This window comes from Notothenia rossii, assembly GCF_949606895.1.
Source record: "Notothenia rossii genome assembly, chromosome: 10".
Taxonomy (NCBI): domain Eukaryota; kingdom Metazoa; phylum Chordata; class Actinopteri; order Perciformes; family Nototheniidae; genus Notothenia; species Notothenia rossii.
Genome location: NC_136908.1, coordinates 38,571,781 through 38,598,171, shown reverse-complemented (window position 1 = coordinate 38,598,171; position 26,391 = coordinate 38,571,781). Strand labels below are relative to the sequence as shown.

The window sequence follows — 26,391 nt, the reverse complement described above, 5'->3', positions numbered from 1 at the left end:
TCCAGGCACCCCTAATGTTATTAGGCAAAAAACTGGGGCCCACAGACCCTAAAGCCACCCTTAACACCAACCTAATCACTCGACGTAGGAGACACGCGCTGTCCAAACGCCACGCCCCGGGCTCCTTCGATTTGTCTGTCGACTCTCCCACCTACATCGATTCCATCGGAATCCCACGAGGGGTCCCTAACGAATACAAACTAGCGGATCAAATCGCTGCAGGGTTTGAAAGTTTGCCAATTATCTCTGCCTTCTTCCCTGTGACCCCTATCAAAAATGTAGAAAGGATCAACTATGTACATTACAACATACTCCGATTGGCCAATCTCACTAGGGACGCGGTAGACGGCCTGGCTGAACAATTGGGTCCAACGTCCCTTATGGCTGTGCAAAATAGGATGGCGTTGGATATGCTTCTTGCAGAGAAGGGTGGAGTTTGTGCAATGTTTGGGGAGATGTGCTGCACATTTATTCCCAATAACACGGCTCCGGACGGTTCCGTCACAAGGGCTTTAGAAGGCCTTCGCACCCTATCTAAAACTATGCATGAACAATCGGGGGTACACAATTTCTTAGAGGAGTGGTTTGCTAACATGTTTGGTCAATGGAAAGGTTTAATAATGTCTCTTTGTATTTCTGTAGCTACTTTTATGGCCATTTTAATAACATGTGGTTGTTGTTGTGTGCCTTGCATCCGCTCCTTGTGTGTCAAACTAATCAGTTCCACCATTGAAGGAAAAGCTGCTCCTCCCCCACTGTACCAAATGCCCTTGTTGGCTTGGGCAGAGGGTGAGGATGAGTATGATGAAGCGGCAGACAAGGACGCAGTTTGTTAGCGTATTTTGATCTTCCTCCCCTGACACGAGAAACTGTTATGAGGAGCGGTTCCCAAATGTTTGGAGTGCTCTAAATCCCAGCTTCTAATGGATGTATATGCTGTTCGGGAGCAGACACAGTGGCAAGGAATGACATTAGTTGTGTTTCAAATGTCTTATGTGAGTTGGTCTCGTGGGGGGGAGACCAAAAGGGGGATTGAAGTATTATTGGAGTTATTTGAAGTATTAAAGTAACGTGTTATGGCAGGAAAGTTCAATCTGGTATATTCATTTTAATGTCACCTTATATAGAATATGTGTTAAACTTGTGATTTCTGCATTGAGTGACTTCTGCCTAGCAGATACCAAGAAGAGGCCCCTAGGGTCTCTCAGCCGCATAGCTCCTCCTGGGGTTTTGGATATAAGCCGATGTTTTCTTTAGACCAGCCTCTTCTTTTCTTCAAACTGACCAGATCCGTGAGATTGGAGGAAGAGCAGGAAGTACTTCCTTTGTGTTTGTATTTGTATTTGTATTGTTACTTTTTATCATTAAAACTTTTTTACGAATTTACCCAGCTTATCAAACGACACGCGGAGACGAGGTTGGTTTTGAACATCCTCCAAATCTCCAACACAAGCTAAACTAACGCTAACTAGGATAGCTGCCAAAGTGTGTTTACAGACGAATTATAACTGAAGTCAAGCCAGCCTTTACTGAGCCCCGAGCCTGTTTTCCAGTTCTTCCAGCGGTTTTCTCGTTTTAATGCCATTGAACACACACTTTGATCAGAATAACAGCTAAAGGTAAGCATATCTCCGTGTTTTGCTACCTAAAGCTAACACACTAAAGCCTAAAGTGTTGTGGAGCTTAACAGGCAACAAACGTATACGACTTACCTTCTAGAAGTCTGGTGGATTTTTGTCAAGTCAGGAGAAAAGTCAGTAGAAAGAAACGTTTTGCTGCAACCTGCTGCTGTATGTGCGAATCAAATATAAACAAATAAATATTTCCATCTATGTAATATTAGTTGTATATAAAATAAGTTAAGAAATCCTTCCAATGTGTACTATAGGTCAGTACAAAAATAAAAAACACAGTTTGAAAGGGGAGTAATTAGTCAAATATGCATAAATAAAAAGAAAGAATGCAGACTAAGATAAAGATATGGGAGGAGTATATCAATGATTTATCAATGATGTGTTATTGCTAGTGAGCCTATTGTAATGGCTTTTTTGATTATTGAAATATATACAGTTCTGTTTCATATGAGTGTTGAGAACTGTATCCTTACATCTCTTAATCTTGCCCTCAAAGTGCACCAGATTGATACATTTAGATTCAATTTAAAGAAGAAAAAATCTTCCCTGGATGCATGCCCCCGGACCCCCCTAGAGGATGTGAGGTCATCACAAATAAAACAGGTTCACATGGATAGGATACTAGATAAGTGTGCACACTCATTATATGCACTACACATTTTTCTTGGATTTGTTAACACCATCCCTAATATATTTGTAGAAAGGCAGGAAATGGAATTAAATTGAGAAAATGTTTCATTGTGGAGGACCCCTGTTTTGTGTCCCCTCCACTTCTCAAACCAAAGTTACACCCTTGTGTATATGAATGCACCTGCCAATTGCCTGGTCAAGTTAGATGCTGGGTATCACAGTGCACTAAGATTTGTGACAAACTGTAAAGCATTAACCCAGTGGTTCTCAAAGTGGGGGGCGGGCCCCCCCTGGGGGGCGCAGAGGCATGACAGGGGGGGCGCGAGAGACCAGGAGGAAAAATGGTTATAAAATTATTATTTTTTAAAATCATAATTTGAAAAATTATTTATTCGAAAATAATATGATAAAGTACAGTACTATTACGTCTGGGTCTCTGTGTTTCATTAAAGCTCAGCTCTGTGTGTGTGTGGAACGAGCCATTTTGTGTGCGTGCACGAGCGAGAGAGAGAGAGCGCACCGGTACCGGAGATCGTTGTTGTTAGCTTCTGGTGCTAGCGAGCTAAACTAACGGATATAAGGAGTTTTTTCAACAACAAGGTGGAGGAGAGTCCTCTCCTGTCCGACTGAGAGACTCAGTGAGCTAAAGGACTCTCTCAGTGTTATCTCAGTGGGTCTCAAACGTTTTGGTCACCATTAATGTAAACAATTATTTCCGAGGCACACCTTTATATGATCATTATAGTTATAAAAAAATAAGAGATTAAATTAAAAACAGGTATGAAATACTATATGACAGTAAACAAATAACAAAGTTTAAAAGGGTGATTTGTAAAATATCCATAAAGAAAAAGTAAATCTGTTTACAGTTCTGTTTCAAATGGGTGTTGAGCATGCCCCCGGACCCCCCGGTCTAGGTGGTGTGAGGTCCACACACCACCTATAAAAATAGCACTTTACCCCTTCTTACACCTATGCCGTGAGCTGATTATCAAGCCTTAATTGTAACAGCCGTGGGTACACTGTGTATATGCGTGGGGATTGTTGTAGTTTCAAATTCAACTGTGGCGACCGGTACATTAATGGGAAACCCTAAATGTTTGAGCACCCTCTATGAAACGTCAAGCTACCCCACAGCACCCCGACTATTTGTGTTGGCCACTGAGCCTGACTATTTGTGTTGGGGGGGCCCGACATTTTTTTTTCTCCAAATGGGGGGCCTGACAGAAAAAGTTTGAGAACCACTGATTTAAATGCAAAAACCACCATTAAAAGTAACTTTTAGGGGCGAAAAACAGCCTCTGTCCACTTCGTTAACAAACTGATAGGCAAATGGACAAAAGTGGGATTAAAGCATATGCGGGACCCCGGCAAGCTCCAGACTATGTGCATTGTGTCGGGGACCCTCCACAATGATAAGACCCATCATTTAAATCAGTGGTTCTCAAAGTGGGGGGTGGGCCCCCCCTGGGGGGCGCAGAGGCATGACAGGGGGGGCGCGAGAGACCAGGAGGAAAAATGGTTATAAAATTATTATTTTTTAAAATCATAATTTGAAAAATTATTTATTCGAAAATAATATGATACAGTACAGTACTATTACGTCTGGGTCTCTGTGTTTCATTAAAGCTCAGCTCTAAGTGTGTGTGGAACGAGCCATTTTGTGTGCATGCACGAGCGAGAGAGAGAGAGCGCACCGGTACCGGAGATCGTTGTTGTTAGCTTCTGGTGCTAGCGAGCTAAACTAACGGATATAAGGAGTTTTTTCAACAACAAGGTGGAGGAGAGTCCTCTCCTGTCAGACTGAGAGACTCAGTGAGCTAAAGGACTCTCTCAGTGTTATCTCAGTGGGTCTCAAACGTTTTGGTCACCATTAATGTAAACAATTATTTCCGAGGCACACCTTTATATGATCATTATAGTTATAAAAAAATAAGAGATTAAATTAAAAACAGGTATGAAATACAATATGACAGTAAACAAATAACAAAGTTTAAAAGGGTGATTTGTAAAATATCCATAAAGAAAAAGTAAATCTGTTTACAGTTCTGTTTCAAATGGGTGTTGAGCATGCCCCCGGACCCCCCGGTCTAGGTGGTGTGAGGTCCACACACCACCTATAAAAATAGCACTTTACCCCTTCTTACACCTATGCCGTGAGCTGATTATCAAGCCTTAATTGTAACAGCCGTGGGTACACTGTGTATATGCGTGGGGATTGTTGTAGTTTCAAATTCAACTGTGGCGACCGGTACATTAATGGGAAACCCTAAATGTTTGAGCACCCTCTATGAAACGTCAAGCTACCCCACAGCACCCCGACTATTTGTGTTGGCCACTGAGCCTGACTATTTGTGTTGGGGGGGCCCGACATTTTTTTTTCTCCAAATGGGGGGCCTGACAGAAAAAGTTTGAGAACCACTGCATTAACCCATCACTGTACCCTGTATGCAAGGGCTGGTTTGCTTTCAATAACTGTACGGAGGCTCAGTCACTGGTACATTTTTATATACAAAGCCATGGTAGTGAAACTTCCATCTTATATCTGCTCCCTGATCTCACTGAAAATTGCAAGTGGCTACTGCCTGAGATCGAATGCTGTTGTTTTATTAAATGTGCCAACTGCCAGGACTGTCTTCGGGAAGACAGCTTTTAGATGCGCAGCTCCACTGTCATGGAATAGCCTGCAAATTAAATGGAAACTGAACAATCTGGTGCCACTAAACTGTTTTAAAGCTCGGTTGGATGCTACTCAATCGGAAGCTATTGGTACCTGTTTATGTGGATAGTTATGTAAATGATGCTGTATGATGTCCTTTTGTTGTTCTATTTATGTTTTTATGTTTCATGTGGAACTACTTGAGCAGGTCTCCCTTGAAAAAGAGATCAATGATCTCAATGGGATTCATCTGTATAAATAAAGGGTTGAAATGAAATGAAAAAGACAAGCACTTTCAGTAACAATATATAAAATCATTCAGCAGCAGAGGTTGGGGTGGAAACAGCATTTCTAACTAAGATGATTAAAATATTACAAGTTACACATCAAGATGAACATACTATTATTAATTTAAAAAGTACATGGGAAACTTAAATATCCTGCAATAGGAACAAATGTGCCAAAATATTTCTTACATAAACATAAACTGAGGGCTTTCTTCCTGAGCCGCTGGGAGTAAAGGTTCTCCATGGATGGCAGCTCCGTCCTGGTGATGTGCTGTGCAGTTTTCACCACCCTCTGTAAAGCCTTACGATTAAGGGCGGTGCAGCTGCCGTACCAGGCCGTGATGCAGCTGTGTCCGGGATGGACCCAGAGGAACCGGAAGCTGCTGACTCTCTCCACCGTAGTCCCATTGATGGCGATGGGGGCGTGTCCCTCTCTTTGCTGCTTCCTGCAATCCACAATCAGCTCCTTGGTTTAGCTTAGGTTGAGATGGAGGTTGTTATCCTGGCACCAAGATGTCAGGTTTTCGACCTCCTCTCTGTACACCGTCTCGTCGCCGTCTGTGATATGGCCGATGACGGTCGTGTCGTCAGCATGCAGGCCCGTACCAGTGTCTTGAAGTGGCTGCGCTTCCTCCTGGGCCACATCCAAAATTGAGAAGAAAGAGAACAGACACACCGCAGCTGGATGAGGCTGGGGAAGATGAGTGAGGGAAAGACAGAAACAAAACAGGGGGACTAAAGTTTAAGAGAAAGGAAGAACACAGAATGTGAGTGAACAGTTTAATTCAATTACACATTTAAAAAAAATAGTGTAAGTAAGTGAAGACATCCTTACAAGGAGGACTGCCCTGTCAAATTTAAAAGTTATTTTTGTTAAATATACATATCCTGTTGAGGCTAGAATCCAAAATCCTGCTTCATCGCTGTGGCAAGCTCCACACCTTTGATATTGCCAAGGTCGTTGCCGCCACAGTGGATGAGCAGGACATCCGGGACTGTTCTTCCTCTCAAGGACTGATAGAAAAAGGGAAGAAGGTTCCTCCACCTCAGACCACCCTTGCAAAACCACCACACACGGCAATTGAGACCCAGGTTGCTTCCCATGCTGTGTCTGGCTATTTCTTCCCAACGTCGTACGTAGCTGCTCCCTATTATCCCCACATTGGGACCTAAATAGAATAAAATATATTGTAAAAGGAAAAAAAAGTGGTTACTGGTGATCATCTTTTAGAAAAAGGCGAGTTGTCATATTGTTTTAAGAAGACTTTATATTATATTTAGGGCCGGGACTCGATTAAAAAAATTAATCTAATTAATTAGAGGTTCTGTAATTAATTAATCGAAATTAATCGCATTTTTAATCACATATAAATATTTGACCTGAGAACAGTGAGAAGATGTCAATAAAGTGTGCCGTCACACAGAGGTAATTTGAATTGCTTACCGAGGTCCAATGATCCCCAGTCAGGGCAACACATTCAGCTTTCTCCAATAAATTATCTTTATCTTCCTTTTCATTGTCATAAAGCTGCTGGATTCTTTTTGTCACTGTCTTTCAGCATGGCAGCTCATATGTTGTGTCAGACGATGCGATCTGTAGTACCTTTTGCAGCCCCTTATCTTCTACCACTCCAAGTGGTCTACAGTCGAGTGCAACAGTGAGCTGGTTATTTTTTCAGACGTGGACTTAGTTATCCTGGCCCTGAAACCAGTCATCTGGTTGAGTGTGGGTTGGGTGTGGGTCATACTTGTCAACCCTCCCGATTTTCGCGGGAGACTCCCGATTTCACTGCCCTCTCCCGGTTTCCTCCCGGGGTCATATTTCTCCCGCATTTCTCCCGATTTCTGACAAAATCAGATTTACACACGACTGTTTCCACTCGGACTTTAATACAGCTACACCATTGTTTGGTTTCTATGGTAACACGTCCGTTTTTAAAACAAAATGTCCCATCCACGGGGCCAAACAAAGCGCTCTCATCAGCTTCTTCGTTCATGTTTGACTATTGCTCACTGTGGTTTGTTGTTGTCTGAAGTCATGAACGTTAGTTGGTGCTCCAGTATATTCGGTACGCCTGAAACTCATCCAGTGAGAAACGTTCCGCAGGGCAAAAATAAGTGCGATTAAAATGCGTTAATTTTTTTAACGCGTTAATGTTTGTGTAATTAATTAATCTTAATTAACGCGTTAAAGTCCCGGCCCTAATTATATTACATATAACTCTATAATTGTCTATAGAATCATGATGGAACTTTATAAGGATTAAGATTATATATTAATATTACATTAATTAATGCATGACTCATGACGATTGCATGCATTATTAGGAAGCAGGATGTATTAAGTCACTGACTTTTTGTGATAAGGTCACAATCAACTGATTTCACTTATCAGATGTAAAAATAAGGTACATATGCAGTGATGCAAACACAGGTATGGTGAAAAAAGAGAGAACTATTCGAAGCAGAAAAAAAACAGCGTAATATACCATCTGACACTGACAGATTTTTCTTTTTGGATATTTTACAAATCACTCCCCTTTCAAACTCTATTCTTGTTATTTTTAACAATTTTTTTTTGTTACTGTCATATAGTATTTTATACCTGTTAATAATTGAGTCTCTAATGTCTCATTAATAGCTATAATGATCATATCAAGGTGTGCCTTAACCTCACTGAGCTGAGGTTATTTGAGCCTCTCAGGAGAGAGCTCTCTTCCACCTGGTTGTAGAAAAGCTCTTTAAATTCGTTAGCATAACTAGCTAACCAGATGCAAATAACAACAGATCGCCACTGTGCTTACAACTAAAGACACAGCCTCGCAAACACTGCGGCATGTCTACGGCTCCTTATGGGTACTGCAATATTTGAAGAGTTGGAGTGGCGTTCCAATGCACTCCGTTACTCCTTTCAGACGAGACATAACCACGTGAAGACCTATGGTGAAGACACGTTACGCTCGTGTTGTGTTCAATGAACCTGTCCTTGGCCAGGAAAAACAGGCACTCGCTTGTTTAATTATTTTGCGATCTAGATTTCTTCTTCTTTTTTGAAGTGAGAAGTTGTCCGTCCGTCAGTCGGACGGACGGACTGACGGACCCCCTCCCCCAAAACGAAAACTCTTCGGTTCTCCACGAATTACACAAGTCACCCAAATCAGCGTTAAAAAAGCGGGAGGTGCCGAAAAGCGACTAATTTGCATCACTGATATGAAATTAAAGGGTATGCAATCAACAAATTACTGAAACAAAATGAATACAAATGCTTTTAAGAACTATACAGCACCCAGATAGCAAAAAAGGTTTGGCCCAGATTCGGCCCACACAAAACACCTTCATCCGGCCCAAATACCACATGGAATGATGGCACTTGGGCGCTCACCTCCTGTTTGCAAGATCTGGGCCACAAGCAAGCCATAGCAATGCCACATGTCAACCAAAAACGAACCACATAAACCAGAACTGGCCCTAATCTGGGCCACGGTTAGTTTTCATTCTGGCCCAGATCTGGCCCACATTCCATATCCTTATCTGGCCCATATACCGCATGGAATGATGGCACTTGGGCGCTCCGCCCCTGTTTGCCAGATCTGGGCCACAAGCAAGCCATAGCAATGCCACATGTCAACAAAAAACGAACCACAAAAACCAGAACTGGCCCTAATCTGGGCCACGGTTAGTTTTAATTCTGGCCCAGATCCGGCCCACATTCCGTATCTTAATCCGGCCCAAATGCTGCATGGAATTATGGCACTTTGATGGTCGGGTGATGTTTACCAGATCTGTGCCACATGCAGTTCAAAGCATGGCCACATGTCAGCCAAGAATGAACCAAATAAACCAGAGCTAGCCCTAAAAAGCCATTAACACTTTGGTGACTCAGTAACTGAATATCGATGACACTGTGGATTCTGCAACAGCAATATTCAACATACAGTAAACACAAATGTCGAAATGGCCTCCGAAAAGTTGCATCAATAAATGTTCAAATAAGTTACAACAGATGAACAAAACGTTTTTTTTAATGACTGTATCATAATTTATTAATATTGGTGAACTACCCACTGCATCATTACATTTAAAAAATAACTGGGATACAATCCAACCATGCCAGAATAATAAACAAAAACAAAATAGCTGTATAGTAAAGCAACTTTGAAAAAACACGCAATTAAAAAAAAAAAAGCTTAGCTCCCCAAACATAAACAAACTCTTCTTCAGACTCAGTGACATTTCAGATTTATTTGATTGATTTTCTTTTGAAAACAGAACTAGCACAGAATACTTGTAGAACCATAGGGTTAAGCCTAACCCTGCTCAACCAAAATGAACAAACTTTTGCCGACCTTGGCACGCACGGGAACAACCTGGATATTTTATTGATGAATTTATCGACCTCCTTGACTCTTTAAGGCCTATAAGGAATGCACAAACAAAAAAAACTATTTTGAAACTACAAACAAACTTACAAAACCGGAAACAAAATACAATTCCTTATGTATTTCTATATTATATATTATACATATATTGCAAAATAGATATTGTAACTGACTTACGGGTTTCTTGGACAGCTCTTATTCATTCCTCTCTCTCTTCTACCTCCATCTCGGTCGCACGCAAGGTGAAGCCATTTTTTTATGTAGGATTCTACCTCTTGGTCTGTTGCTGTCGCTGTGAGCCTGTTGTTTCTGACAGTCCCTAAAAATAGAGAACATTGTAAAGCCATTGGATGGATTGCACAACTTAGGACGCAATCTGGGGACCTAAGGATCAGCGAAGTGCATGGCGTGCTGTGTCCGACGAATTCAGTGGTGACGGCACTTTGAGAAAATTCTGGCCATGGCAGAGGACGCGCTTTGCCTTCAGCTGCCCAACAGCAACAAGTTCAATGCCCGCTAGTAAAATCGGACTGCAGCTGATCCAGAATTTCTCAATGAGGGTGTGAGACTGACCGTTGAGCGGCCCGACCAAGCAAGGAGGCAGAGGCAGAAGAATCCAAAAATATAACCCGACGGGGCATTTATTAACTGATCAACCCAATGTTAGATCACACACAATGACACAGCCACAATAAACTGCTCACGTGCCCAGCCTGCGGCCACCAGCAGCTCACACACACTGACTGCAGCACAACAAAAGACAGCACTTAAATACACAGAGGAATCAAACACAGGTGAGGGAAAACAATTAGACACAGGTGAGGGGGGAGGGACAACCCAGGGCCCCAGGTGCGCACAATCAACCGGCCCAAAGTCATCAGTCCGGACTCCATAGTGACGCAGTTCCCTGCGTCACATTTCCTTCCTCCTCTCCCCAGGAAGCAGTGTCCTATAGTCTCGGTTTCGGGACCACCAGCCAGCCACCCGGCCCCAACGCCGCCATCCGGAAGCTGCTCTGTCCCGTTGCAAGGAGTTGGTCTGCCCCTACTCCAACCCAGGTTCCGTCGACCCCTCGTGGTTCCGCTAGCTAGTTCGTTAGCTCGTCCGTTAGCTACTCCGTTAGCTACTCCGGTAGCTCGTCCGTTCTGTCTCTCAGCTCGTGCTGCCTGTTTCTCGTCTCCTGCTGCCTCATCAGCTGTGGCCCCCTGGTCAGTTCCAGGCACAGCCACCCCCAGCCGCGGTTCCTCTCCTTGGTCCCTCTTCTTTCCTCCCATAATTCTCCTTACTTGGTCAGATCCCACTTCTGACACACCATTTGTGAGACTGACCATTGAGCGGCCCGACCAAGCAAGGAGAAAGAGGCAGAGAATCCAAAAATATAACCCGGCGGGGCATTTATTAACTGATCAACCCAATGTTAGATCACACACAATGACACAGCCACAATAAACTGCTATCGTGCCAAGCCTGCGGCCACCAGCAGCTCTCACACACTGACTCCAGCACAACAAAAGACAGCACTTAAATACACAGAGGAATCAAACACAGGTGAGGGAAAACAATTAGACACAGGTGAGGGGGGAGGGACAACCCAGGGCCCCAGGTGCGCACAATCACCCGGCCCAAAGCCATCAGTCCATAGTGACGCAGTTCCCTGCGTCACAGAGGGAGAAAGAGTAGATGTGCTTCCAGCCTCCTTTCAGAGTTTCTTTTTTAACTCTTTATGTGGCAAACCATGTTAAACAAAATATTATTTTATATGTCTTTTTTTACCAAGAGTAATTTGGTTTAATTTAACAGCCAGGTACTCTGAAAAAGAAAGAAGAAACAACATTTAACATTGATACTTCATATAGTATAGCGAATTGTATCACATGGAAACAGCTTACCTTAATGGTGATAGTGCACTTGCCACTCTACCACTATTTTCTGCCCACCTTCAAATTTCTGTAACATAGTGTATGACTGTTATGGTAAAAAAAACATCATGATACAAACTAATTACATGACAAAACCAAAATGTGTAACAGGGTTTTTGCTATTTTAACTCCCTATAAATAAAAACATGTGATGCCTTACTCCCTCCCAAAATTGGTATGAATTGTATCTATTATTGTGATCAAGATCAGTTCCGATTCGTTTTTACAACAAATCAATAAATGATTCTACAAACAAAACAACAACATGACTGATACATTTAAACAAACTGCTTACAGGAGATTAACTACAATATTAAAAAGTGTACATTATCTTTGGAAAATAACACAGGAATAATGAAAGTTTGAGGTGTGTGGGTTTTACATTCACAGAATTAAACATATTTCTGGGGGATAAACAATTAGTGTAGTGTTCAGGGACTCACTTTACTTCAGTAGGCTACCTGTTGGATTTTCAGTTTGTAGCTAACTCTAATATCACAGCATAACAACTGAGACTAGAGAATGCAATTCCTGAAGAAATTGCTAGTGGGAATGCTTTATGCTGAAAAGCTGACGCTAAACTGCTATGCTGAAATGTAATGTGTAAGAAGAAAGTGAATAATTTTGATTGAAATGATACATGAACACTGGGGGCTTGAATGTGTGATGAGAGAAGAAAATAAAGTAAAAAGGCTTGGAAAAGCAGCAAAATATTTGAAATGCAAACTTTTGAACTAACTTGATGGCGAAGGATCTGTCGCCATGCCAACGGCATTTGATGACATCCCATAATACGCTTAGATGCGTTGATGGCTGCATCGTTACCAAAACTGTGGAGTTTTGGGCCATTTGGTGCATTTTCACTGAAGTTATGAGAAAACTGTGTTTCAAGGCGGGCATTGTCTTGTCATGGCAACGGCATGTCCCGTAGATGTCTTCACGGCTAGACTGTTAATACACATGTGAAGTTTGAGCACTTTTTGAACATTTTCATAGGAGTTATAGCGACATCACGTTTTATTGCAAGGGATGCGTTTCCATGGAAACGGCATATGGTGAGATCTCAGATTTGGCGTAGAGCTGTTGAAGCATGGACCGGTGATATACAAGTGAAGATTGGGGGACGATTGTACCGTGTCGATTGGACTTACAGCGACATCGTGTTTCATGGCGAGTGGTCTGTAGCCATGGCAACGGCATTTGAAGAAATCTCAAAACTATCCCGTAGATGTCTTCATGGCTGGACTGTTAGCACACATGTGAAGTTTTAGCACTTTTTGACAATTTTCATAGGAGTTATAGCAATATCGTGTTTTATTGCAAGGGATGCGTTGCCATGGCAACAGCTTTTGAGGAAAACTCACTAATGGTATATAGACATGTTGAGGGCTGGACCATTAACTGTCATCTGAAATCTGGTGGTGTTTGGACCATTTGCATAAGTATCACAACAACATCGTGTTTTATGGCGAGGGATGCGTTTCCATGGAAACAGCCTACGGTAAGATCTCAGATTTGGCGTAGAGCTGTTGAGGCATGGACCGGTGATATACAAGCGAAGTTTGGGGACGATCGGACCGTGTCCATTGGAGTTACAGCAACATCGTGTTTCATGGCGAGGGATGCGTTTCCATGGTAACACCACATTATGTAACATCAGATTTGAAGTAGAGCTGTTCCGGGCCACAGTCTTAACCATCCTGTGATGTTTGGTGGCGTTCTGAGCATGTCAGTTGGATTTATGACATCATCGTGTCATCACTATGAAGGAACAGTTAGCAGTTGAAGTCGCATGAAGATTTTTCAAGTCTGAAGAGTTTCTCCATTGACTTCAATGTTGATGAATTATGGTATATATCTCTGGAAATATGAGATTTATGACTGAGAAAAGTAATAGCCATCGATTCCCGATCGAGCTGAACATTTTGATGTTTGAACGGATTTTGAGGGTGGAAAAATGTGGAAGGAGTTAAGGTACAAAAAAAAGTGTTGTAGAATATCATATAAATACTAGAGAATGCAATTCCTGAAGAAATTGCTAGTGGGAATGCTTTATGCTGAAAATATGATGCTAAACTGCTATGCTGAAATGTAATGTGTAAGAAGAAAGTGAAGACTTGAGATTGAAATGATACATGAACACTGGGGGCTTGAATGTGTGATGAGAGAAGAAAAGAAAGGGAAAAAGCTTGGAATAGCAGCAGAATATTTGAACCGCAGACTCCTGAAATAACTTGATGGCGAATGATCTGTTGCCATGGCAACAGCATTTGATGACACCCCATAATACGCTTAGATGCGTTGATGGCTGCATTGTTACCAAACCTGTGAAGTTTTGTGCTGTTTGGAGTATTTTCACTGAAGTTATGAGAAAACCGTGTTTCAAGGCGAGCATTGTGTTGCCATGGCAACGACATTTGAAGAAATCTCAAAACTGTCCTGTAGATGTCTTCACGGCTGGACTGTTAGCACACTTGTGAAGTTTGAGCACTTTTTGAACATTTTCATAGGAGTAATAGCGACATCATGTTTTATAGCGAGGGATGCGTTTCCATGGCAACGGCATATGGTGAGATCCCAGATTTGGCGTAGAGCTGTTGAGGCATGGACCGGTGATATACAAGTGAAGATTGGGGGACGATTGGACCGTGTCGATGGGACTTACAGCCACATCGTGTTTCATGGCGAGTGGTCCGTCCCCATGGCAACGGCATTTGATGACACCCCATACTACACTTAGATGTGTTGATGGCTGCATCGTTACCAAACCTGTGAAGTTCTAGGCGGTTTGGATTATTTTCACTGAAGTTATGAGAAAACCGTGTTTCAAGGCGAGCATTGCCATGGCAACGGCATTTGAAGAAATCTCAAAACTGTCCCGTAGATGTCTTCACGGCTGGACCGTTTGCACAATGCTATCTGAAGTCTGCTGCTCTGAGCATGTCAGTTGAAGTTATGACATCATCGTGTTCCATTGGACAGGTGTTTATAGTTGAGCTAACGAGGTGCCTAGACGTCAAAGGCTTAATTGTTCTGAATGAGAGATGAACCTCTTACATTTGAGCGTTTTGTGGAAGAACCGTAACAGATATCTGTGAAATTTGAAAACGTGAAGCATGGCAAGGAAGTTGAGTATCTGAAGTGTAATTTTTGTGTAGTTTCGGGTTAATAATGTGGCCTTTTTGGCAGTTTATCTAAAGGTGTGTGGCTGCTGCCATGAGGAAATATCAGCCTGAAATTACAATGGGCTTTGATGGAGGAATGTTGAACGTTTTTGTCACTTCATGCCCTCAAAAAGCATTTTGTTTAATTATTTTTTGCTTAATTATTTGTCATTTTTCAAGCTACGGGATGTTTTCCTACATTTGTCATGAAAAATTATGTCTCAGGAATGTAGGGTTTGGGAATTATGGCAGTTTTAAAAAAATATATGAAGGCAAATTTCAAACTGTCCTCCACTGTAACTCTGACATCACGCACTCTGCCTTAACGAGCTGCGCAATGTTAAAGTTCAAATGTTAAAAATGTGATGAATTATGGGATGTATCTCTGGAATTATGAAAGTTATGAATGAGAAAAGTAATAGCCATCGATTCCCGACCGAGCTGAACGTTTTGATGTTTGAACGGAGTTTCCAATGCGGGAGAAGAAGCGCGGCAAAATAAGTCGGCGGAATAATAAACTTTTCGGGCGTAGAAGAACAGTTAGTTGGAATGCTGTTAACAGCATTCCCACTAAAAATATTAGCTTAACTGGAGTTAGCTCCAACTGAGAATATTAGCTTAACTGGAGTTAGCTCCAACTGAGAATATTAGCTTAACTGGAGTTAGCTCCGCTGAGACTGAGAATATAGCTTAGTAAGATACCGATTGCCAGCATAAAGTCATATTTATCATTTCCTTTAAAACTTACGGCAACTCGACTTTTGCACAGTTTTCCACAGACAATCCTTCCAACTGACTTCGATCTTGATGGCGCCTTTTTTTCACACTTGCTTCAAGTAAGATATTGCTGGGGGATAAAAAAAAAACGATTCTCTTTACTTCACTAGGCTACCTGTTGGATTTTCAGTTTGTAGCTAACTCTAATATTACAGCATAACAACTGAGAATATTAGCTTAACTGGAGATAGCTGCAACTGAGAATATGAACTTAACTGGAGTTACCTCGAACTGAGAATATTAGCTTGACTGGAGTTAGCTGCAACTGAGAATATTAGCTTAAGTGACGTTAGCTCCAACTGAGAATGTTAGCTTGACTGGAGTTAGCTGCAACTGAGAATATTAGCTTAACTGACGTTAGCTCCAACTGAAAATATTTGCATAAAGATCTGAGTTAGCTCCAACTGAGAATACTAGCTTAACTGGAGTTAGCTCCAACTGAGAATATTAGCTTAACTTGAGTTAGCTCCACTGAGACTGAGAATATAGCTTAGTAAGATACCGATTGCCAGCAGAAAGTCATGTTTATCATTTCATTTAAAACTTAACGCGACTCCACTTTTGCACAGTTTTCCACCGACAATCCTTCCAACTGACTTCGGTCTCTATGGCGCTTTTTTTTCGCGCTTGCTTCAAGTCAGATATGCTGCGTTCAAAAGGCCCCAGAAATGGGAAAACTCCAACTTGAAATTATGCTAATTCCCGCGGATACATAACCACAAGACAGCAAGAAGATACAACTACAAATACAATAGGGCTAAAGACCCATAGTAGTATTGAAAATATTTGATTTGATTTGAACAAAAAAATTAAAAAAATCTGTATTTCTAACAAAGAACTTGAAGGCTATGAATAGGCTTTTTACAACTCAACATTGGGACTTCCTAGTTCCCATTAATGCAGCATAGTTTAAATATGGGATGAAAAAGTTAATGTCAGAAAAACCTTAACAACTGTTTTCTTTAAGAAAGGTATTGTTATTCATTATTAATAAAAATGATAATAGTTATTTAAATGACAATATTTAACCCAAATGTAAGACAAATTAAAACATTGTTTTATTTTGTATTTATTGGTGTTAGAATGTCAACCTCAGGATCAAAAAAATTTCACAGTTTGCCTCCAAGTCCCTTCCTCCAGCCACACTCTCTCATCCCATGCCCTCTGCTTTACGATCTGTCCCTGTCTCAAGCCCCTGCTCACCTCCCAGGCCATGAACTTTCTCCCTAGACCTGCCATACTCGAGCCATCTGATGCCCTCAGACTTTTTCACCAGACTTCATCATTCCCCTGCTCACCTTTTCTCACTTCTCTCATCAGCCAATCACTCCTTTTTTCTTTGCCATTTCATTCCAGCTGCTATATAGCTGTCTTGAGTTTTTGCTTTTGAACTTCTGTCACCCGATCATAGACCAGAACCTGCTTACCTCCCTGCATCTTGTCTATCTACCCGTTACCCGTTCACCTGCCTGCCTGTTTGCCTACTTGCATCTGTCGCAAGCTAATTTACAATAAAACATTTCACAGGCGCTTTGCTGCATATGTCTCTTTCCACTGCGCCTGTCTAAAGCAGCAATAGGCCTACCCAAAATAATAATTTAAAAAAAGAACACTGATTGTAACAATTCTCTTTTTAGCATCAGGGAACCTTCACAATGATAAACTTCTGGTCCCTACAAACCCTAACCCGAGGGTCTGCAACCTGCGGCTCCAGAGCCTCATGCGGCTCTTTTCCCATCTACAGCGGCTCCCTGGAGCTCTGACAATAAATAACATGGACATTAGTAGCAGTTAGTTTTTTGATATGTGTTTAAGCAGGGTACAAACATTCAAAGGGAACATCTAGGTGATACTGTGACACTGAAAGTAAAAAAGAGTTTGAGTATCCGGCCTACGATGAGTGAAATACAAGTCACATCTGTCTCCAGAGCGGCTCAGTGAGCTAACCCTGCATTAATGTTTCTCTTTACTTACTAAGAATAAGAAAAAGTCTCAGTAAAATAAGTTGGATAATTTTGTAAGTGATCAATTTCTATTGTATTAATATTTCACAAATATGCAGAAAGTTCTGGAAAGTGTATAATTTATTGCAAACTTTCTCTTCATAAGAGTTTGTTGATTTGATTTGTTTTAATGGGTAAATACACACATGTCAAGAGTTCTCTTTATAGTCGTTCTATAATTTTGTAAATGCAACAAACTTTAGTTTTTGTACATATTGTGTAAAGTATAATGTAGTATAAATATGTTTTGCGGCTCCAGACAACATTTATTTGATGGAAGTGAGGGCAGATTGGCTCTTAAAATAGTAAAGGTTGCTGACCATACCCTAACCCTATCTCGGATCACACAGCAGTGCAATCCACAATTTATACTATGTCACATGCAGGACTTTTCAGGCTCACATCTAGATTAGCCTGTGCCAAAAGTGTTGCATCCTCGCCAAAAGTGTGCCGTATATTTACCAAAAGTGGCCCAGATATGTTTTAAGATAACCGTGCAACATTTGGTGCATCAGTTGTTGGCCACTTCAGGCTCATATCAAGATTTGCCGGTACCAATTGTGCTGCATCCTTTTTTCTTTTTTTTTCAATTCAAACTTAGCGAACTGTGATGTGTGCAAGAAGACAGTTCGCTACTCTGGCCACTTTGTATTGTTCTTTTTCATGTTTGCACTTTAAATTTGCAAAAGTAAAAACGTTTATTTGTCTATAAAAAATGTCCTGTCTTTATTCATGAAAATGAATTCAGATTTAGTCTATTTATGATGATTTCAGCTCAAAAATCGTGTCATGCAGCTCTCCCCTATATGAAAGTACATAAGACGCTTTTCATTTAAAAAAGTATCGGTATCGATATCGATATCGGTATTGGCGATACTTGCCCTGAAATACTTGGTATCGGATCGAATCCAGATTTTGTGGTATCGCCCACCCCTGCGCGGCCCCGTGGGTTAGAGGCGCGTTCATAATGCAGAGGGAAATAACTCTCAGAATAATGTTATTCGCACATTTTTACAACTTGAGGAACGAATGTTTTTAATAAGGGCTATACAAGTGTTCATACTGGTTGGTTTATTTAGTTGAAAAAAAATTATCCAACGATTTACAGACCATTCTTTCCCCATGTAAGTCAATGGGAAAAAGTGTTTCCAGGCCTGGCAACCAAACGGAAGTGTAGTACCGCCGTTTGGCCTCCATGAATATTTTCATCTGAGTCCGGCGCACTTCCTGGGGGATTGGGCCGCGTCTATCGTTTTTCCCAGAGCCCGATCACTTACAGTATCTTCTTGATATTTTCTATTCTATATTTCTATCATTGACCTTCCATTTTCCCCCTATTTTATATGTAGGCCTACTCTTAATATTTTTATGTTTTCATCAAATATAACATATTCAACCAAAACATTCAATAACGTGCTTTAATCACTAGGTGGTGCGGGTTAAAAAACTGTCAAGTTTACAGTGTTAACACAATACAATATACTGCTGTTTCCAGTTCAGTTTATGATGGATGTATTTTCTTATCCACACATATATTGTTTTGATATTTGTAACACCAAACCGACAGAAAAGATGGTCTTGACATGACCCAGTGGTCTAGTTAATAAAAATATATCATCAAACATAATAAAAACAAACTCTTATTTTGAAAATACAGCTTCCTTTGTTCGAATGAGCTGCTCCGACCCTCGGTCCTGACCAAGCGGCAAACTCTGGGCCACTTCCGGGATGCGAATCAGGAAGTGCCTCAAACTGCAGTTCATCTAGTGGCCAGTAGGAGCAGTCTGCAGAAGGGAGCAATTTCCATAGACCCCAATGTTAAAATGCCCAACTTTACAGCAGAAATAAACATGTTTACATCGTGGTTTCACATTTTTTTATTCTCAGTATAGTTAGATTCCCCCTTCCTGTCTATGGATCCTGGAGTGAATTTTTTCTCAATTCATCTGTTTGATTAATATTCAGTCTTAAAGTTATGCATAAATTAGGGCGTTGTCACATTGAGTGACAGCTCCGTTCAATGACTGCTGCTGCTAGCTTCTTGTCTCTCTGCTAGCTGCTCCGTGAAGCTAGCTACAGGGACTCTGCATCAAGCCCCCAGGAAGTGCACCGGACTCAGATGAAAATATTTGTGGTGGCCAAACGGCGGTACTACACTTCCGTTTGGTTGCCAGGCCCGGAAGCGTCTATCGTTTTTTCCAACCCAGATTTAACCACGCCCACTTCCGCATTACGCAAGGATCGACATAGCTCTACGCGATAGTGTCATAGACTTCATCTTCGGCAGTTATAGCGGTCGCGTTAAAGCAGGATATTGAATAGTTGTTTTTTGTCTTTCCAAAGGATTTGTTGACTGAAAGTAAACGATCCTGTAATCAAAGCCATATCGAAGAGTCCTGAGATTGTATTACTGGTGTTTTATCATCTATAAATAGCCTGTGTTTATCCTCAAATGTCGTTTTCAGGACAAATAAAAAAAAGTTTTAAATATCTTATCAGAATAGCCTGTGTGTATCCTCAAATGTCATCCTGAGATTGTATTACTGGTGTTTTATCATCTATAAATAGCCTGTGTGTATCCTCGAATGTCGTTTTCAGGACAAACAAAAGACGTTTTAAATATCTATCTATATAGTGTCAAGGGGTGAACACTGAGGCATGAACTCAATTGCACGACTCAAAACTCAGACTCAGATAGCGTTTCAAAATAAAGACTTTACTGGAATTTTGGACAGTAATAAAAATAAGGAAAACAAAACACTCTTTCGAGGAAAACTAGAATCGTGATCTATATCATAGATCCGTGAAAGGTCCGTGAGGTAAGCCGACACGTAGGTCATCGAGAGACAACGAACTGACAATGAACAGGAGGGAGCTAACACAATATATACAAAGGTAAAGGGGACACAGTTGGAAACAATCAGGGCGGGGAAAATAATCAAGGACGCAGGAGACAGAAGGGGGCGGGCAGCGTGGAGGCCTGAAATGAGAGGAAGAAATAATTAAGGGCATAGACATAAAGCACAAGACAAAGGGACATGACAACTCTAACATAAAGAATAAACTTTCACTATAAGTTTCTTGGACATGACATATAGTGCAGAATATTGAATATAACCTTGACTATTACTGTGTACTTCATTTATCTGACAGCATTATTTAATGATACCTAGATATATACAGATGTTTGCTAATGTATCCCTCTTATATCCATCAGGAATTAATGATGAATTAACATTACCTCAGCACTGTATAAATGTGGTCGTCAGTCATATTGACAAAGAAGCACTATTATATTGTGTATTGCATATTATGCAGTGTTTAAAAGGACGGTATTTGCTTGTCAGATTCAGATTTTGCGGGTGTACCGCCTGAGACAGTGATGTAACCATAGGGATGTAACGCCAGGTTGATGCTGTGACGTAATGCTGCGTCGATGCTTGCGTAGTGCGGAAGTGGGATCTAAACTGGGTTGGAAAAACCAGAGTCATAGAGAGATAAAAGTTAGGACACTCCCATAAACCTCCGTTGTAAAAAATGGCGGAGCCTACTTCTGGGGTATGGACATCGAAATAGTTCCAAATATTCTCATTTGGGCGTTGGACCTCATTCACTTACATTACGGCGCGTCGATTAGTTCCAGAGGTAAGTTGCTGAAATATCGAACTCTTTTGAATGGTCAACTGTCTATATTGTCTCAGAGGCCCTTTATGATGCTTATACTGGTCTTCATTTGTATATGCACAGCGTAATTATCTATATTTTATCTTGGTTGTTACAACCAATTTTGCTAGCATTGCCTGCTAGTTAGCTAGCGCGACTTCGTCAGCTTTGAAGGTAAGATTTCAGTAATGAATCGCTAGCAGCTTATATATCATTGATGCTGGGTAACTAACAAGCAGGATTTAGATTGATTATGTTTTTTTTTTGTTATTTTGGCTTTTATCTGTTGAACCTGACCGTGTCAGCCATCCTAAGTCGGCTTTTTCTGTATGATATGACTTAACTGCTAGCACTAGTAGAAATGAGGTGGCGTTTGTGATAAATATTTCATCTAATATGTAATTGAATTTTGGGATATACTAACATTTCATTATGTGACATGTTGACTGTCCTTAGTTTTTTTTTGTACTGTTCTGTGTTAACTCATCTGTACTGTACAACTAGCCTAGCGCTACTTTTTAATGCTTGATGGCATGCTAGGATAGATTCCTTTGTATTGTAATATACACACTAGTTTAATGATTGTTCCTCAAAGGTATTATTCAGTCTTAAAAACATAATAGCCTACTGAACAGGCTACTCTACAGCACTGAATGAAGGATGAGCCTAAAACATGGTCATGCATCCAAAATGTTTATTTTTAACAAAATAAACACTTTAAAAAAAAGAATAAGCACTTTTTTATTCAGCCTCATATGTCAGCCATGGCTGTTGCTGCTGCTGCTGGCGTAGGTGACAGCACGCAGTGCATATTGGAACTCTACAGGTGTTGAGACAGAGTTCCTCAGACGAATGGACGAAAATGTGTTTTCCAGGCAGTCTTGAGTGAAGCGGCTTGGGAGAACAAATTTGTGCCCTTGTCTCAACAGGTCATGCTGGGCCTCCAGGATTGTTGTTGTGGCCATCACCAGTCCTGTCTGGACTGGTTTCCAGCTGCCCTTGGGACCGATCTTCAGGCCCTGAAACAGATGGGGTTTTTTTGTAAATAGTTGCTTACCCTAACCCTTTTTTGTAAATAGTATTGCTTTTTTATAAATAGTTGCTTTTTTGTAAATAGTTGTTGGTAAATATTATTAAAGTGTTTTTTTATATATATATTTACCATTCAATAACGTAATCGCTGCTGATCTGTCTGTGACAGTCGCAGTTTGATCTCAGTGTGTCTTATAAACTGTAGGGGCAGGGGAAAAGGTTAAGACATGTAGTTTAGAATGAAATGAAAAATCTATGATGCATGTGTATTATCCTCGCAAATACAGTCATTAAATGTCCACTTTTGTGTAAGGTTTGAGGGTGTGGTTCTGCAAGCCTCTTTTGCAGATTCACCTGTCGCGGCGCGCCCAGAGGCTTTTTAGTGGGTGCGTCACCGGGATGCCAGGGGTGGTTCTCACGGGAGGAGGAAGCGTATGTGTGGTGAATGCGGGTATTCAGCGGGATATTTAAATTTCCTCAGCATGTCTATATCAAGCGGCAAACTCTGTGGAAGAGCCGGGACGCCAACACGGAAGTGGCACACACTGCAGTTCATATATTGGCCGATAGGAACTGACTGCAGAAAGGAGCAATTTCCATAGACCCCCATGTTAAAATGCCCAACTTTACAGCAGAAAAAAACATGTTTCTACCCATGGATGCAATAAATATTATTATGAATATAGTTAGATTCCGCCTTCATGATTATGGATCTGTGAGTGAATTGTTTTCTCACACGACCCTTTTATTTATATTAGGTCTTAAAGTTTTTGCATAAATTAGGGCGTGGTCACATTGAGTGACGGCTCTGTGAAGTGACTGCTGCTGTTAGCTTCTTGTCTCTCTGCTAGCTGCTCCGTGAAGCTACAGGCACTCTGCCTGTTCAGCTCATCCAAGGAACACAACTTGCCCCCGGCCGTGTTTGTTTGTTCTTCATGCTTATATATCGGACTATTGTGACTCGCTCTGCGGTTGAAACAGACGGTGCATGAATGCGGTTTTGCGGTAAGTGAAATTCGAGTACTTATTTATTTGTTAATGATTTTAATCAGCTACGTAATTAATGTTACGGCTTGGGTTAGCGTGTAAGCGAGTGATAGCTACATCGGTGCTAACGATGCTAATAGTAGCCTCCAAGTTAAAATCATAGACTATATTTATAAAGGTTAAAACGAAATAGACAAGTGTTAAGTGGGATAATACTGTACAACAAACGGCTTCTGTTTGAGGTTGATAAAATAAGGTCATCCTTGTAACTTAGAGAGATGATTATTATTTAGGTAGGAACTGTATGCATCGCTAAGGTTAATTTAAATTGGCTATGCTCAAGTATGTAGACAAGCTAATGTCGAAGTAGTGTATGTGAAATCAACCTCACAACAAGATGTGTGTATATTACAATTATTAATGTCATATTTCAAGATGATTATATAGATATTACAATATGGTTGGTTGAGCTGGAGTTCATTATTGAGCTTACACGTTAACATCACAGTCATCTGAAGAACAAATCCAAACCTTGTTGTTTTTATGAATTGCATTACCAAATGGGTATCAAATAAACAGCAAGCATTGGTAACACAACTTCCAAAGTTACAGTAAAATAAAAAGGACCCTGACTCGGACAATACACAATCCAACATGTTCAACAGAAGAGAATCAGTTATATTGTTTGTACACATGGTACTTTACATATATATCTGTTTGTTTAAGGTGTCCAGGTGATGCAGACAGGCTGGATCAGAGAGTGAGAGACAGAACTGGACTCCTCACAGCAGTGAACTTCAGCACAGGTACAAATACTATTTTTTTCATACTGTACAAAGAATCAAGAAAGTATTGACTTTAATACACTGATATACATTCCATTAAACAATACTAGATCACCTACACACTAGTGAAGTTGAGGGTTTTTTCTGTGCAAAAAGTTACATTTAGATGTTAACAAGCAATATGATTTTGTCAGCTTTCTAATTTAATGTATTAAAGGCAAATATATTTAACACATAGTGAGAACTGCTACTATTTATCTCTCAATATTGTCTGTAAAAAACGTGGTAAAACTTATTCTTTCAGTGAGACAACAGAGCTAGCTTCTACAGTTGCACTACGTTTTGATAACAGTTAAATATTATTTTGATAATAACATATATTTCAATGTTGATGAACTTCATACTGTTCATTCATAATCTGATCGTCTTTGTAGCTCACTGTTGGAATAAAAAAAAAAAACATTACAATTACAAAATAATTATATCTACAGCCCCTAAACACAAAAACACACCGCTTTCATAAATAACACACTTGTTCTGCAATAATATGTTTTATGTTTCCTGTCATTTTTGTTAGGAAAGGACATGCCTGAAAGACACGAAATGTTCTCCTTCTCTGAGGGTCAAGAATAACATCCAAGAGGAACATTAAAAGCTGATGCTATGAGATTTTAAGACCAGTACACTACTTTTATTGTAAAAACAGTCAGCTGATCGAATGCACCCATTTCCACATCTACACTCCATCAGCTGATTATTTCTATTTGCCTCGCTTTATGAGCTTCACATCACTTGTGCCTTGTACCGCAGAGTTTGCAACGTCACAAATAAATGGGGCCAATCTTCAGTAAGAATAATGGACGAAAGGAGTGCAAATACAAATACAATTTATTGAAATGTGAACCAAAACTTAATCAAACATTTTTTTAATAAAAAGCACATATGGACAGAATGTGTAAAACTATTAAAGTAAAAACATTTAGTCAAATAAAGTGACAGATTAGGCCTGTGCAGTTGGTATCAGCTTTGCCCAGCATGGGCTCCTCCATCAGGCCTGGACCTCCTCACAGAGGAAAGACCCTCAGTCCTCTCCAAACAAACAGACAGGACGTCCATCACACGGAGGTTTCTCCCTGAAGTCTCTGCAACTTTCTGGACACCACGCTGTCTCAATCCGTCCACACTGAATATGAGAGGGGGAAAATGAAAATAACAAATGCTTTAGACAATAAGAAACATAAAGTTGACTGTTGAGTTGCTCAATTTTTTTAGATTGTCAATACTATTACTGTATAACTAATGTATCAGGTTAAGAGGCACATTCAAATAAAGATTGGTCTTTAAATACATGCTGTCTTTTGAATTGTTTGTCTAAAGTCAAGGATCTAGAACTGGTACTTAGTTTTAATGATACAGTCTGGTTATTATGCTGTTTGGAGGAGGCCTCACAGGTAAGAGCACTAACTAGCCACCATCACATGTACCTTAGCTTGACTTAAATGTATTAAACGTATAATTAAGTGATATCAAAATACAAAATAACTAATATCATGCAAACATATTAATATTTGCATATAGTGTGCATATAGACTTCAGTTAATACATTTCCATGGGGACTATTTTGTGGGAAGAGCAGATTATCCGTTTATTATTTCTGTTTACCTTATATAATATTTCATTCAAGAACCCCTTGTGCGTTTAATTAACCAGCTATTTTTAGATAGTTGATCGTTACATGTCTGTCCCATAGAAGAACATGACAGCGCAGCGCAACTATACTACGGACGTGACTGCCCTGGCAGTGACATCAACATAGCCTGCTTGTGCTACCACACTTTCCCCTCAAAATAACAAAATAAAATAACGAAACTTGGAAATAGTGCCAATCCATACAAAGTGTAACCACATCATGTACATATGAAAGCAATCTTTAAAAAATAACACATTGGTTTAATCTATGACTATTTTGACCATGTTCCTGCTGTTTTTGCCATAGAGAAGCATTGCCCCGGAAGTGCGTTTTGAACTATCCCGGCATACATAAACCACGTGACCGGCTGGCGGCGATATCAAAGAGTGTCGTAACTCTTTCTCTCTAGGGCTCTGGGTTACATCACTGTCTCACGCGGCACACCCGCGAAATCTGAATCTCACAAGCGAAATACCGTCCTTTTTAAACACAGCATAATATGCAATATTCAATATAATAGTGCTTCTTTGTCAATATGACTGACGACCACATTTATACAGTGCTGAGGTAATGTTAATTCATCATTAATTCCTGATGGATATAAGAGGGATACATTAGCAAACATCTGTATATATCTAGGTATCATTAAATAATGCTGTCAGATAAATGAAGTACACCGTAATAGTCAAGGTTATATTCAATATTCTGCACTATATAGATATAGATATTTAAAACGTCTTTTGTTTGTCCTGACAACGACATTTGAGGATACACACAGGCTA

At 40.5% G+C, this 26,391-nt stretch overlaps 2 long non-coding RNA genes across 3 annotated transcripts in view; both read left to right on the top strand.

Annotated features, from left to right (window-relative positions):
• The window catches only part of LOC307021477, a 654,272-nt gene that overhangs the window by 554,912 nt on the left and 72,969 nt on the right, over positions 1-26,391 (top strand). The gene's annotated exons all lie outside the window — the stretch shown is intronic.
• On the top strand, positions 23,035-24,630 carry LOC307023031. Its single transcript, XR_013803577.1, has 3 exons — positions 23,035-23,152; positions 23,861-23,940; positions 24,497-24,630. It is a non-coding gene; the product is annotated as an uncharacterized lncRNA (long non-coding RNA).